We start from the raw sequence: 14,610 nt of genomic DNA on the forward strand, positions 1-14,610 counted from the left end.
TATGGAGCGGGTCTGAGGTCATTCACCGGAAACTTCCCTTCTGCCCACGCCTGGCAAATCAAAGAGCTGGTGGTAGGTGTTGAAGGGAGAGGGAGTTTTTCCATCCTGCCCTTGATCACAAGCAGGATAATGGCTATGGTGATGGATTGCACGGAACGCGTACGCTGAAAAAAAGCAAGCAAGGGGCAATCTGAAGTTGATTGCCAAGTCCCCGGCAAAAGATGAGAGGGGAGTGCCTTCTCAGGCACCCCAGGAAAACAATTATTCGTGATTTTGAAGAAAAGCAGTTCAGCTAAGAGTCGTTTCACTCTTTCTCTCTCCTCTTTTTAAAATATAGGTAGGTGGAGGAATTTGTAACTTGTGAAAACAAAGATCAAAGAACAGTGGGAAGGGCCAAAAGTCTGAATGTGTGGGTCCTGTGGGCTGTCTGTGACCTCCTATAACTTGGGTTCCAGACTGTGACACTGCTGTGACAAGGTTCCTCCTTGAACAAGATGGAGAACAACGCAGAGCCGGGAGGTGGCAGGAAAGTAAGTGTCAGCTGTACTTGGCACAGAGCAAGCAAAGATTCTGGTGTCAGATGGGCCTGAGATGAAAGCCCTGCTCTGCCACTTGCAAACCGAGTGTACTTGGTCACGTCACTTCACGTTGCTGACCTCTGTTCCTGCATTTGATGAAGGGTGATGACAACATCCACTTTGCAGGGTTGTTTTGAGGGTCAGAGAACTCCTACGTGTTCAGCACCTAACACTGCATCTAGCTCGTAGTAGGCACTCAATGCAGGGAACCTACGTTGACGTTGATGCCGACAATCATCTTAATATAAAGAACTATTTATTAAAGTGAAATGCTCTTACAACATCCTCAATATAGAATGGCTCTTCCTGTGTTCCAAAATGGCCCATTGATGTGTTTTGCTTGGTTGACCTCATGTTTAAAAAAAAATCCAAAGTACTTGTGGCTTTGTTTCTTTTTTCTTTTAGTCATAGATCCCCTGATTCTTGGTTGAGTATTTGACCACCCAGAATAAAGACTACACTTCCTAGACCTTCTTTCAGATAGATGTGGCCCTGTGACAAGGTACTAGCCATGGAAGTGATATGTGTAATTTCCAGGTTATACCTTTAAAGAGAGGGACGCCCCTCCACTTCCCCTTCCCCTGCTGCCTGGAATATGCGTGTGATGGTAGCAGCTAGAGCAGCCATCTTGGACCACAAGAAGGAAGCTTCATGTGAAGGTGGCAGAGCAACAAGATAGAAGGTGTCTGGGTCCCTGTCCACAAGAGGTGCCCTGTTAGCTCTCAACCACCCGCCTGCACTTTTCTATGAGACAAAGGTCTACCTTAATAAAGCCACTGTTATTTTGGAGGGTATGAAGCATTGGAGGGAGTCTATTTTTACTGGAGCCAAACAGGCACCCAGTTTAATAAACTAGTCCATTAAAAAACCAGGAGATTTCACATGTAACTTTAGACTTTTAACATACTTCCTGCAGAATAAGCAGTTCTTGGAACAATGGGTTGATGCTTTCTTATGCCCACATGGGTCTTTATGTGGGGCATGCAGTGTCCTATATGCCACAGCCCCCTTCCAGCATCTTCTTTCATACACACTTAGTCTTGAGATCGTCCTCTCCTCAGTGTGACTCCAGGGAGATGACTTACAGGAGAGCCACAACTGAGCTACCCTGTTCTTGACATGTATCAAGGGCTCAGATGCCAGACCCTCCATTAAATACAGAAGGTACATTCTGTTAGTCAACCTCCCCAACTGCACGAGGTCAGTATTCCCACGCTCTCTTTGCGGAAGAAGGAGCCGAAGTTCTAAAAGGACACGGAAATTACTTCAGGTCCCAGGGGCAGAGGCTGTCTGTATCCAGAGCTTGAATTCCTAGCAATACCTACTTGATTGCTTGAGCTGAGCTCCCAGATTTTTTGAATCAAGTACTGATTCATTTGCAGAAATCTAAATGGATTTAAGAAGATTTCCTGGATAATTAGCGGAGTTTGCTTCCTCTGCACTTGCCTCACAAACTTGTAGCCACTGTTTTCCTGGTCTCGTTATTGGTGCATATTTTAGCTCAGGGTGATAATACCTCCGTCATCACACTGCATTGTTCAAAGGCGAGGCAGCCTGCAGCACAAAAATAAAGCCCTGGGGGTCCTTTTGCTGCCCACCAAGTGCCATGAAAGAAAAGACCAGTCCAGATGGCGACTGAAGTTGGTGGCTGAGGTCACAAGGCTGTGGAAGGTTCCCAAACAGCATTTCCTGGGAAGGTTCATCAACAGATAATGCACAGTTGGCTCATGTCAGTGTTCCCTGGATGGGTTCAAGGCCAGAGTTTGTGGTTAAGGCTGTTCCCATGCTTGCCTCATAGTTTGGCTTCATGTCTCCCCCCTGCCTGCAGCCCCCTTGACAGATACACTCTCCAGACCCACACTAAAGCTTACACTGGGAATGCTTTGAAAGCTCGGGAAGGAATCTGGGGGCCCTCCTTGTGTCTTGGAATCACAGAATGTCAGATTTGGAAGGGACCTCAGCAAGCTTCTGGTCCGACTCTTTTGATTTGTAAGATAGGAAACAGAAACAGAGAAAGGAGGAGGGCTGGTCAATATTTGTCCACCAACAGCATTTACCTTGTGACCCTATTTTTGTGGAAGTTAAAGGTGAAGGCAGGTTGCACTTTGGAAAGATGATGACGACGATGATGGTGGTGACGGTGATGATACAGCAGTTGTGTTATTTCTGCCCTAGGCACGAAATTACGTGGATTTTCACATTCACGCCTCGTCACAGCCCTCTGAGGTTGTTACTCTTATTCCCATTTACCATTCCTACTCATTCCCATGTGACCTGAGGCACAGAGAGTCAAATCACTCAGCCCTGATTGCACAGCCATAAAGGGGCTTCTCCCAGATCGGAAGCCAGGTTGTCGAACTCCACCGCTGAACTGTTTCCACTAGGCTGGACTTTAGTTCAAGAGTTGCCAACTCAAATTCCTACAGGAATCGAGCTGACTCCTTAGGTGAGTGAAACAGGTGAGGTAGGGTCTGTCAGCTGGTAAACAAATGCCCCGTCAAAATAGAGTAGCTGCTAATGAGTGTCTCCCATTCCCCCCGACTACTGCCATTTGACTGTGCACCTCCAATACTGCAAGAGCCTGCAGTTTCTCAAAAGAATCCAGGAATTCATATTTGTACACGATTTTTACACCTTGGTGACTGGAAATCATTAGAACCATTCACAAATATTCCGTGTCTCTTCTCCTTTTGATGTTTGTACTTCCCCACCCCGTTGGAGCTAGCCAAAGCCACAAGAAACGTGATCAGAAGTGGCGTGTGCCACCTTGAGAGTCAGGGTGTGGTTCACCATGCTCTCTTTTCTTCGTCACAAGGGCAGGTGATGTCTTTTCCAGACAGTGGCTGCTCTGGTCAGTTTGAGTCCCAGGTGAGGACAGAGCTGATTCCTCAACTGATCCACAGCGTAAGTAGCATGAGAAATTTACCCTTGTTGTCTTAAGATATTGAAATTTGGGGGTTGTCCTTTACTGCGGCAAAACCTACCCCAGTCTGACAAGTATGGGAATTAATTTTCAAAAAGTAAAGTCAGCAGGCCAGTATGCATTCCTAAAGGTTGTGTGGTTCTAAGAACACCGGGTCTTATACTTCAGAGCTGGGCGGGGGTAGCTTAAGATAGCCAATGTCAAGGGCTTGGCCCTCGGGTCAGCAATATCCTTCTGTCCTGGAGCCATGGTGACAGTCAGAGCTAGTGTCTTATTAAGCGAGAGCTATCAGTTTCATGAGGACCATGGAAGATTTTACAGCAAATCTGTCCTTATTAGAAACCTCACTCAAAGCTCACCCCCTCCCCCCAAGTCACACTCAGTGTCATTTCTGCACTCAGAAATTTAATGTGTAAAAAGACAACCCACCGTGGCTACACTACAGAGCAGATATGAGAGAAGAGATGTTTTATTTCCAAGTTGAAATGTTAATGCCCTATGAGAAAGGAGTATTTCTGTTTGGAGGAGGAAATGATGGGGCACTTACTCTGTTCATAGAGAATGAAGGATTACTTTAGAAAACTTGCTTCGTTTCACAATTAAAGAAATACAACGTAGTGATTTTTATCTTTAGTTTCAAGCAAAACACAGATGTTTGAGATTAAGCAATTTAATATTCCCAGAAACTATTAAAATTGTGTATCAAGGTTCTCACTGGTATCGGTTGCTGCAAAAACAGAGTCTTCCTCAGGTCTCAGTTTTCTAATCTGTGAAATGGGATAAATATTATTGGATTGCCTTGCTTAAAGATGATTATAAACTCTTGAAAAACAGATACAAAGAAATGCTACATTTAAATAAAGCAAACTTGTTCTGCTATTGGAAGAAAAAGTGTATTATGTTCATATGATAAAACTATTGATATTAAAATTGTTTCTTTGATTTATCTTTAAAGACATGGGCAACTATGCTTCTATTCAAGTATCAGAATTGAGACTGTTTTGCAGATTTTTTTTAAAGTATAAGATTAATGAATGCTTATAGTAACAAACTGAAACACTAAATTGGGAATACAAAGTAGGGATTTTCAATCTTGGCTCTGTTGACATTTTGGGCAGGATAATCTTTTGTATGAGGGCTGTCCTGTGCGTTAGAGGATGTTCAGCGTCATCGCTGGTCTCTACCCACTAGATGCCAGCACGACACGCCCCGCTCCCACGGCCGCCACCACCAAGTGGGGCCGGACATTGCCAAAAATATATCTAGACATTCCCCTATATACCCCAAGGGGCAAAACTACCCCCTGTTGAGAGCCACAGTATAAAGTATATAGGGTAAAGTATAATTGAACAAACCTCCCCTAGAATAAAAATTTCTCAGAGGTAATCACTGTTATCAGTTTGGTTTATATTTTTCCAGCAATTTTCTATGTATAGTCCAATATATATACACTCACCCTCACTCCACCTCCATGCAGACACACACAGACTGAATTTTTCCCCCTGAATTGGGATTATGCTAGTCTTTGTATTCTTTTTCATTTAAAATACATCTTCCTTTCCACGTGTCTACATGCAGAGCTTCTGCATCCTTTTAAAGAAATATTGACACCGTAGTCCATGGGATTCATGTACTCTAATTTACTTAACTGATTTCTTACTCATGGACATTTAGGCAGCCCCAGCTTTTCCTACTATAAACAATACTGTACTGAATATTTTTATACTTATATCCTGGCACATTTTGATCAGCATTTCTACTGGAATTGTTGGGTCAAAAGGTATGTACCTATAGTACTGACTGATTTCTGCAGATTTGCCACCAACCCCCCAATAGATGCTTTAGCCCCCAGGTAGTCTTGGAGACTTCGAGTTCCAATTTTTTTTTTCCTTCTTAACTTCCACAATAGTATAGTAGTTACTAGCTTAGCTAGAAGTCAATAGTTCCAAGGTTGAGAAACTCTGCTTTAAAGTAAAAGAAACCCAAGTTTCTGCCAAGTTTCAGCAGGCAAATTGTTTACACCTCACTTTCCTCATCTCTAATAATAATGATAATGGTAGTGCCTCCTTAAAAGCATTGTTGTTGGAATTTATTGAGATTATATGTATACTCCTAGCACAATGCAATTAATTATTGTTAACAATATAAAGCAAGGGAGTAGGAGGTTCAGAAAAGTAAAGCCAAAATGTGTACACAGTCTAACAATTAAAGAACGTTATGTTACCAGATAATTTAGTGACCACTACAGAGATGACTCTCAGATGATCATAAAATGAACATGATAGAAGGGAAAATGTCTCCCCTCACTAAAGAGATTGTAATTAATGTTTGAGTCACTGGATACATATGAACCTAGCAGAGGGATAAATACCTATATTTATACACATACACACAGAGGATATGAATATACACGCTTTTAAAAACACGCCTCCACACATTTATATAAGAGAATGCTGTCGGCATATGGATTTTCCGTACACATGGGTAATATGGTATGATGCAGGAGAGGCATATTTCCTTCCAGGATAATTTCAGAACATTCCTCTCTGTACTTGTTAAGAGTGAGTCACCATGATAATCAGATTACCTGGAAAACTGGTTTCCAACTTCCTCCAAAGTGCATGAAAGAAACTGAAATTTTAAAAAATGAGCAAATGCTAGCAGGACTGCTTTAGGGCAGTGGGTTTCAAGGATCATCTTGATCCTGTTTTCACACTCTACCTCCTCTCTCAAATACAAGGAGACCCCTGAGCATGAACTTTGGAGAGAGACAAGTCAATATTCAGATCCTGTCTCTACCACTTAGCAGCTATATATTTTTTGGCTGACTTAACCTCACCTTCATCTGCAAAATGGGATAATAACTATGCCACAGGGTTCTCTGAGGACTAACGAAGAGAGTGTGAAAGTTAGCATCTACTGGTTTTGCCTACCCAGCATCTGGAAGTTTGACCCCAGTCTTCTTTGAGAAACTGCCCTTTTTCTGTTGTTGGTTCTCGAGGGTTACATGGACTAACTCTTAGGCTGGTACCAGGTTGAACACATGACCCAAAAGTGTCCAAGCAGTATTGTATTGCTCTGGAAAAAATGATTGTTTCAGGTCTGGGTATGTGAACCAATCTGTACCACGGAGGCTCAGTTTCAAATGTCTACGAGAAATGGGAAAAAGTAACTCTGGCATCATTGAGGTGTGAAGATGGAAACTTCTATTGGCATCTTGCTATATCCTGAGACGAGAGGGATCCAGAAGAAACCAAGAAGGGAGAATAAGACCTAATTCTGATGACACCGTTCGAACCCTTACGTCCAACTTGGCCAAAGCTGAGATATCCCTGGCCTTTTGGAGATACGGAACCAAAACTAATCTTTTTGATTTAAACCAATTGCCTTTAATTGTACTGAGAGTTCTCACGAATACTATATGCAACAGTTTTAGTCCACTGTCTGGTAATTAGTTCACAAGGAGCTGGGTGGGTACTTAGGAGGTAGATCTACTGACTGCAGAGACAGGCCAATTTCATTTCCCCTTGGCAGCTGAGGAGAGAGGGCTGACTGACAACACTGGGAGATCGGGTTCATGGCACAGGAATGAACGCAGCTGCTATGTGAATAGAAAACAACAACAAGGAGCCCTGGGCCCGCTTACTCACACCTGGCACCTTGCCAGGCTGCAGGGTATCAAACGCCGAGAGGGAGCCGACGCTGCCGCTGCCACCTCAGGAAGGCTCTACAGCTGATGCAACCCAGGCCCCACCCCGTGACCAGCCGGAAGATGGCCCGAGTCGCCTGGAAAGAGGGTCACTGGCTCCAAAGGTGGACATCGATGCCCCACACAAACAGGAAACGCAACAGAACAAACACCGCCAGCAGCGCAGGGCTGAGCTGTCAAGACCAGGCTTCAAAAAGAGGGGTGGGCCTTGCTTTGATGACAAAATGCACAAGGAGAACACATGGCTGGGGAGAGAGATGGCATGCGGGGAGCGAGCTGTGGACTCAGAGAGCCCAGTTTCTATCTCGGCTTCACCCAGTTCAAGCTGTGTCATTTTATTCATTTCCCCATGTCTCCCCTTGGCTCAAAGTGGCTTCCTACTCCATTCACAGTAAAGGCTGACATTTTTATCAAGGTCCACAGGCCTTTGCATGTACCACCCTCTGCCACACCCGCCAACTCCATCCTCCTATCACTCAGCCCTTTACGGCTTCCACACCAGCCATGCTGTCTCTGCACCGTTTCAAACTCACTGATACGCCTCTACCCGAGGACATTTGCACTGACTGTTTCTTCTTCCTGAAATACTTTCCCCCTGGACATGTGCGTTGCTCCTTTACTTCATTCAGGCCTCCCTGGAAATGTCACTTTGTCACACAGGCCTTATCTGAGAGGAGCTCATCTTAACTCCGCACCATTACCTATCTTGTGTGCATCACTGTCTCAGATGTTATTGATTCTCTTGTTAATTTCTGTCTTTCCCTCCTAGAGTGGGGCTTTTTATTTGTTCAGTTCACTGCTGTATCACCAGCGCCTAGAACAGTGCCAAACACATAGCAGGTGTTTTGTAAATATTTGTTCTTTATTTTTTTTTTAGTTGTTTAACACATGTTTACTGAGCACCTACCAGTATCAGGTGTTGACAAAACAGAACTGATGAGAGAGATAAGGATACCTACTCTTGCTGTTGAGAAATATTCCTGCAGACAAATGAAAGAACCAGAGGAGTAGGCTAATTTCAGAATGTGGGAAGTTCTCTCGGATGACAAAGGGTGACTGAAGAACAGGAAATATTTTTAACCAGGTGGTCAAGGCAGGTCCCAAGGTAGAGATGAAGTTGCTGAAGTGGTGAGAAAACCACATCCCACTAGGTATAGGCCAGGAAGGAGCAGAAGGGTTCCAGGAAGAAGGAATAGCAAGTGCAAAGGTTCTGGGGCAGGAAAAAACTTACATACCTAAAAGTAATCAGTGTGGCTAGACTAAGAAAGAGATGGATAAAGGACAAATAGAGAGAAGTAGGCCTAGGGAGGCCCCTAAAACAGAGGCAAGCATTTTGTATTTTCTCCTGAGAAACTGTCTCACCATTTTCAGACTCAATTTCATCTCTTATGAAATGGAGATGACAAATGCCCATGATGGAAAGAAGATTCGACAAGAAAAGGCACATACCATGCCTAGCAAAGTGCTTGGTAGGTGGTAGGTACTTAATAAATGTCAGTGATACTCGTCCCTGGAGAGAAAACCAAACTTGATATAAGATAGAAGTTGGCCGGGATATTCAGTTTCTGCTTCTCAAACCCAAACCCTCTTGGTGGGAACGCCCAGAAATGAACTTGAAGGAGCAAGTAGGTTTCAATGCCGCTTTAGAATTCTCACCGGTTCCTTTTTGGTGCCGGGCAGACTGTCACTCTCTCCCCAAATGTGATCCTGCATTATACAAATATGCTGCCAGAGCTGACAGCAAGTGAGTCGTCAGCAGAGTGAAAGTATTAGTGGCAAAGTGAGTTTAGCAGAGTGTGTATGGAGACCCAGTGAAGCAGTGCCAGGCATTCTGCCCTGACGGATGTTTCTGCTCTGCATGAGGGCACTTGCTGGATCTTAGGGAGTTATGTGGGGAGGAGGGAGGGCCAAAAGCACACAGGCAAGCCCTGTGGGCAGCTGACCGCCCCGGGACCCGGGCACTGCCCCAGCACCAGCTATGCCCATAACAAGTCTATTTGTACACACAGGGGTGAGAAGGGAATTTCATCATATTCAAGCAAAAAGCCTCCCTCACAGAGTGTACAACCAGACACATCAGCAACGCAACCCCCTGCCATTAAGCAAATCAAAACCTGTATCCTCTCAGACCCACAGGAACACGCCCGTAAAAATAGGTCTGATCAACAGCCCCAAGTTTTGAAGAAAATAGATAACATAAAAACACTTAATTAGGAAAAAGTTTGCTTGGGAGATGATTTAAACATCTAAAGAAATTTCCCTGATCTAAGGGCTATTTAGTTTCAAAGGAAATTTATTTTTCTTTGGAGTCTTAAGTCCATGTGACTGTCTTATAACAGGAGAAAATGCTGAGGGGACTTTTTAAACACTAACCAGCCTTTCTGGTTTTAAGCACCAATTTGACTTGGAGATTTCACCTTCTGACAAAAGAATGCTTTTTTTTGCAGATGAATCTGACTTAATGATAGAAAATGCAAACCCACTTCTGCCTCTGCTTACTGAGTTCTCATGGGCCGACCTTAGGACATCATGAGTGACCACAAGAGTGACGATGACAATAGTCGGGGAAGGCTTAACCTGGGAAGCCGTGTCTGGGAAGTAATCATCGGGAAATAATCCTTATTTAGCTATAAACAGGATGCCCCTCACAGCAGGAAGTTTCAGAGGAAAAAACAGACGCAATTCACATGTCCAACATTAGGAGAATTGTCATACATTAATAGTCTAATAAAATACACTATAGCAGGCTTCCCTGGTAGAGCAGTGGTTAAGAATCCATCCGCCAATGCAGGGGACACGGGTTCAAGCCCTGGTCCAGGAAGATCCCACATGCTGCGGAGCAACTGAGCCCGTGCGCCACAACTACTGAGCCTGCGCTCTACAGCCCGCGAGCCACAACTACCGAGCCTGCGCGCCTCAACTACTGAAGCCTGCGTGTGTAGAGTCCGTGCTCCACAACAAGAGAAGCCACCGCAATGAGAAGCCCGGGCACTGCAGCGAAGAGTAGCCCCCGCTCGCTGCAACTAGAGAAAGCCCGCGCAGCAACCAAGACCCAACACAGCCAAAACCAAAATAAATAAAATAACTAAATAAATTTATTAAAAAAAATACATTATAGCACTATGTAGTCAAACAGTAGCATGCTCAGCAGCTGTTAAAATGTAAAAGATAATTTGATGACTAAAATAATATTTATGAAACTTTAAGTGAAAAAGCAAAAATAAAACAAATATAAGCAATTTGATTCCCTTAGAAAGAAGTCTATTTATCTACACATACATATATAAAGTGTATGTGATATAATAATATATATATAGTGTATATGAATATGTATTGTTACTTTGGTATACATACAGAACATATATTACATTATGTAACATATATACTTATATAATATGCATGCTATAAACACATATGTCATATAATATTAATGTTATATACAACATATAATACAATAACATAACCTCTCTATATTATATGATATGCATAATACATAAATTAGAATGAATTTTTACTTATTTTAAATCTTACATATATTCTCTATTTCTAACATATATATACACATATATTTTAAACTATATGCATATATATTTTAGAGAGAAAGAGGACATATACGTACACACACATTCCCACATGTACATATACATTCATATTATTAAAGGTACATTTGAAATGTAGATTTCCAGATACATATTACTTTCATAATATGAAAAGTAAAAGTTAGTTTAAAATGACTTTTAAAAATCTCTGATAGGGCTTCCCTGGTGGCGCAGATGGCTGGGAGTCCGCCTGCCGATGCAGGGGACGCGGGTTCGTGCCCCGGCCCGGGGGGATCCCGAGTGCCGCGGAGCGGCTGGGCCCGTGAGCCATGGCCGCTGGGCCTGCGCGTCCGGAGCCTGGGCTCCGCAACGGGATAGGCCGCAGCGGTGAGAGGCCCGCGTACCAGAAAAAAAAAAAAAAGAATCTCTGATAGAGTCACAGAACATGGCTTGCTTATTCCCATCATAATATCTCGAGCAGGGCAGATGCGTAATTAATGTTCATTATACTGAGAAAAGAAAAAGCAAGATAAGGGAAGAGAATCACTTCAGTGAAGAAGAAACAGCCCCCAAACCTCATGTGAAATCCTGGGTATACATGGGTCAAATTAATTAGATATAATGCCATAAATTTTTACTTCATTTGTTGTTCTGGGCAAAGCAGGAAATTCAATCTTTTCCTCTGCTCTAGCAGTGGAATTCTTGGAGGAAAATTTTACTTGGGAATATGGCACTGAAGGACCATCTGGGAAATATCTTTCCTAACAACCAATAAACATATTTTATGTTTAAGTGAATACTATGTATATGTGTATTAGTCACCAGTATTTTTAGTAATTTACATAACTTACTAAAAGTATACTTACTGTAAGTATAAAACATATACTTATGAATCAGCCTTAAGTTCAGGAATAGCCATCTGATGCTAATGATTTGATCCACACTCTCTAATCTTTGTAGTTTAAAAATGATACTAAAAAAAATAATAAAGATAAAAATGATCCTGATGTGTCTGTCAGTAATACTTTGCCAGTCCACAAACACTCACTTTTGTGCTATGAAACCAATGGACTCTGCTTTGTTTTATTGAGTTTCTTTGATACTTGTCTTCCCTCATTAAACTATAAGCTCCACAAGAGCCAGGACAACTGTCTGCCTTGCAAACCTCATATACCAACACAAAGCAACATGAACAGCAAATATATGTTGAATAAATCAATCAATGGATCTTGTCATCATATAATACTCCTATAAGGAAATAATATTTCAATTAATACACCCCTAGAAATACTATATTTCTTGGTTCTTGTCTTGTATCTTATGTTCATTGGTTTGCATTTTGTTGTCCCTTGGGTTTTTTTTTTTTTTGCGGTACGCGGGCCTCTCACTGCTGTGGCCTCTCCCGTTGCTGAGCACAGGCTCCAGGCGCGCAGGCTCAGCGGCCATGGCTCACGGGCCCAGCCACTCCACGGCATGTGGGATCTTCCTGGACTGGGGCACGAACCCGTGTCCCCTGCATCGGCAGGTGGACTCCCAACCACTGCGCCACCAGGGAAGCCCCCATTTTGTTGTCCCTTGAGTTTTTAGAGCAAGTTTCCTTAAAAGCTTTTATGACACTAAGTGGGGCCAGAGTAAATACTGAATTAAAATCAAAAGCAAAACCAAAAAGCAAGCAGCAACTCATACCAGAACGCTGTCTCTGCTGGTGTTGCCTTTTTTCCTTCGTTGCTTGAACCACTGCTGCTTTCACACCTCCCAGGAGCCAGAGCCAAAGCCCCTGAGATCCCAGCTCAGTCTCCCAAGGGAATAGAGGACTCGCCTCTACAGAGAACAGGGCACACTGTGGGAAACCACGGGGGAGAGGAAGGAGCGACGGGAGAATAAGAAACGCCACCGCGAGCCTGCAGGCTGTGAGGGGCGGGCTTACAGAAGCCAAGTGTGCTGCTCTCCCGTCTCACTCCTCCATCCTGTGGTTCCGATACGACCATGTCCAGCATCCTTCCCATCTTCCTCTCCATTGCCACCCCCTTCGTCCCAACGATGAGCATCTCCCTCTGGGTGGGAGCCTCCTAACTCATCTTCCTGCTACCCCTTCTGAAACCTATAATTGTCACACCTGCCAGAGTAATGACCTTGAGAAAGAAATCAGCCTATGTCCCCAATCTGGAAAACCTGCCAGTGGCTTGGCATCACTCTTGGAATAAAATCCAAATACTTTATCCTCGCCTATAGGGTCCTATAGGAGCGGGTTTCTGATTAACTTGGGCCATCCTCTTTCTTACTCATCCCTGTTCACAATGTACCAAGAACTCTGGTGCCAACATTCCCAGCGCAGGGCCTTTGCACTTGCTGTCCCCTCAGCCTAGAAGTCTCCACACTCAAACCTTGACATGCTTGGCTCTTCCTTCTCACTGGAGACTCTGCTTACAAGTCCCTCCTCAAAGGGACCTTTCCCGACCACCTCCACTAACACAACCTACCCACTCCCAACCACAGCCTTCTCTTTTATTATGTTCCCAGAAATTCCATCCTGTCTAAAATTATCATGTTTGTCTGTGGTATTGTCTGTCTCACTCACTAGCATGCCAGCAACATGAGGCCCAGAGCCTTGTCTATCTTGTTAATTTTTTTTTTGCGGTACACGGGCCTCTCACTGTTGTGGCCTCCCCGTTGCCGAGCACAGGCTCCGACGCGCAGGCTCAGCAGCCATGGCTCACGGGCCCAGCCGCTCCGCGGCATGTGAGATCTTCCCGGACTGGAGCACGAACCCATGTCCCCTGCATCGGCAGGCGGACTCTCAACCACTGCGCCACCAGGGAAGCCCTATCTTGTTCATCTTTATCCCCAGTGTCTAGGGCTCAGCACAGTGCCTGGCATGAAAAAGATGTCCAATAAATAGATTTTCAGTGTCGATATAGTGTAAACACTCTATTTTGCAATAATTATAATAAAAACTAATATCTATCAACAACTTTTAAGCTGATGACCCTTTAACATAGCTATTCTTACACATAATTTGCAAATAAGGAAACCGCACCTTAGAGAGATTAAGCTGTCCAAGGACCCTTAGCTAGCCTTGCTTGGCAAGCCTGGATGTGAATCACGTTCTATCTGGCTTCAAAGCCCATGTTCTTAGCCACCTCTATCCACTGTCTTCCATGTGCTGGTTTAGCACGTAATATTACTGTGAACTGAACTCCAGCAAGTCGTTTATCCATTAGTTCATTCAAGAAGTATTTATCGAGAATGTCACGTGTCTTACGTTCTGTGCTAGGTGCTCCAGATCTCTTTGTCCCCAAGGCTACTGCGGTCATACTTTCACTATTCAAAACGTGGGTTTTTTTTCTTTGGAGAAATGTCTATTTAGGGCTTCTGCCCATTTTTGGATTGGGTTGTTTGTTTTTTTGTTATTGAGCTGCATGAGCTGCTTGTAAATTTTGGAGATTAATCCTTTGTCAGTTGCTTCATTTGCAAGTACCTTCTCCCATTCTGAGGGTTGTCTTTTGGTCTTGTTTATGGCTTCCTTTGCTGTGCAAAAGCTTTGAAGTTTCATTAGGTCCCATTTGTTGATTTTTGTTTTTATTTCCATTTCTCTAGGAGGTGGGTCAAAAAGGATCTTGCTGTGATTTATGTCATAGAGTGTTCTGCCTATGTTTTCCTCTAAGAGTTTGATAGTTTCTGGCCTTACATTTAGGTCTTTAATCCATTTTGAGCTTATTTTTGTGTATGGTGTTAGGGAGTGTTCTAATCTCATACTTTTACATGTACCTGTCCAGTTTTCCCAGCAGCACTTACTGAAGAGGCTGTCCTTTCTCACTGTACATTCCTGCCTCCTTTATCAAAGATAAGGTGACCATATGT

The 14,610-nt window shown here is 43.6% G+C and overlaps 1 protein-coding gene across 2 annotated transcripts in view; it reads right to left on the bottom strand.

Moving 5' to 3' along the window:
* The window catches only part of TSHZ2 (teashirt zinc finger homeobox 2), a 454,538-nt gene that overhangs the window by 379,012 nt on the left and 60,916 nt on the right, over positions 1-14,610 (bottom strand). The window lies entirely within an intron of this gene.

The sequence above is a fragment of the Monodon monoceros genome, unplaced genomic scaffold (genome assembly GCF_005190385.1).
Source record: "Monodon monoceros isolate NGI ecotype Baffin Bay Population unplaced genomic scaffold, NGI_Narwhal_1 Super_Scaffold_13, whole genome shotgun sequence".
In the NCBI taxonomy this organism is placed as follows: domain Eukaryota; kingdom Metazoa; phylum Chordata; class Mammalia; order Artiodactyla; family Monodontidae; genus Monodon; species Monodon monoceros.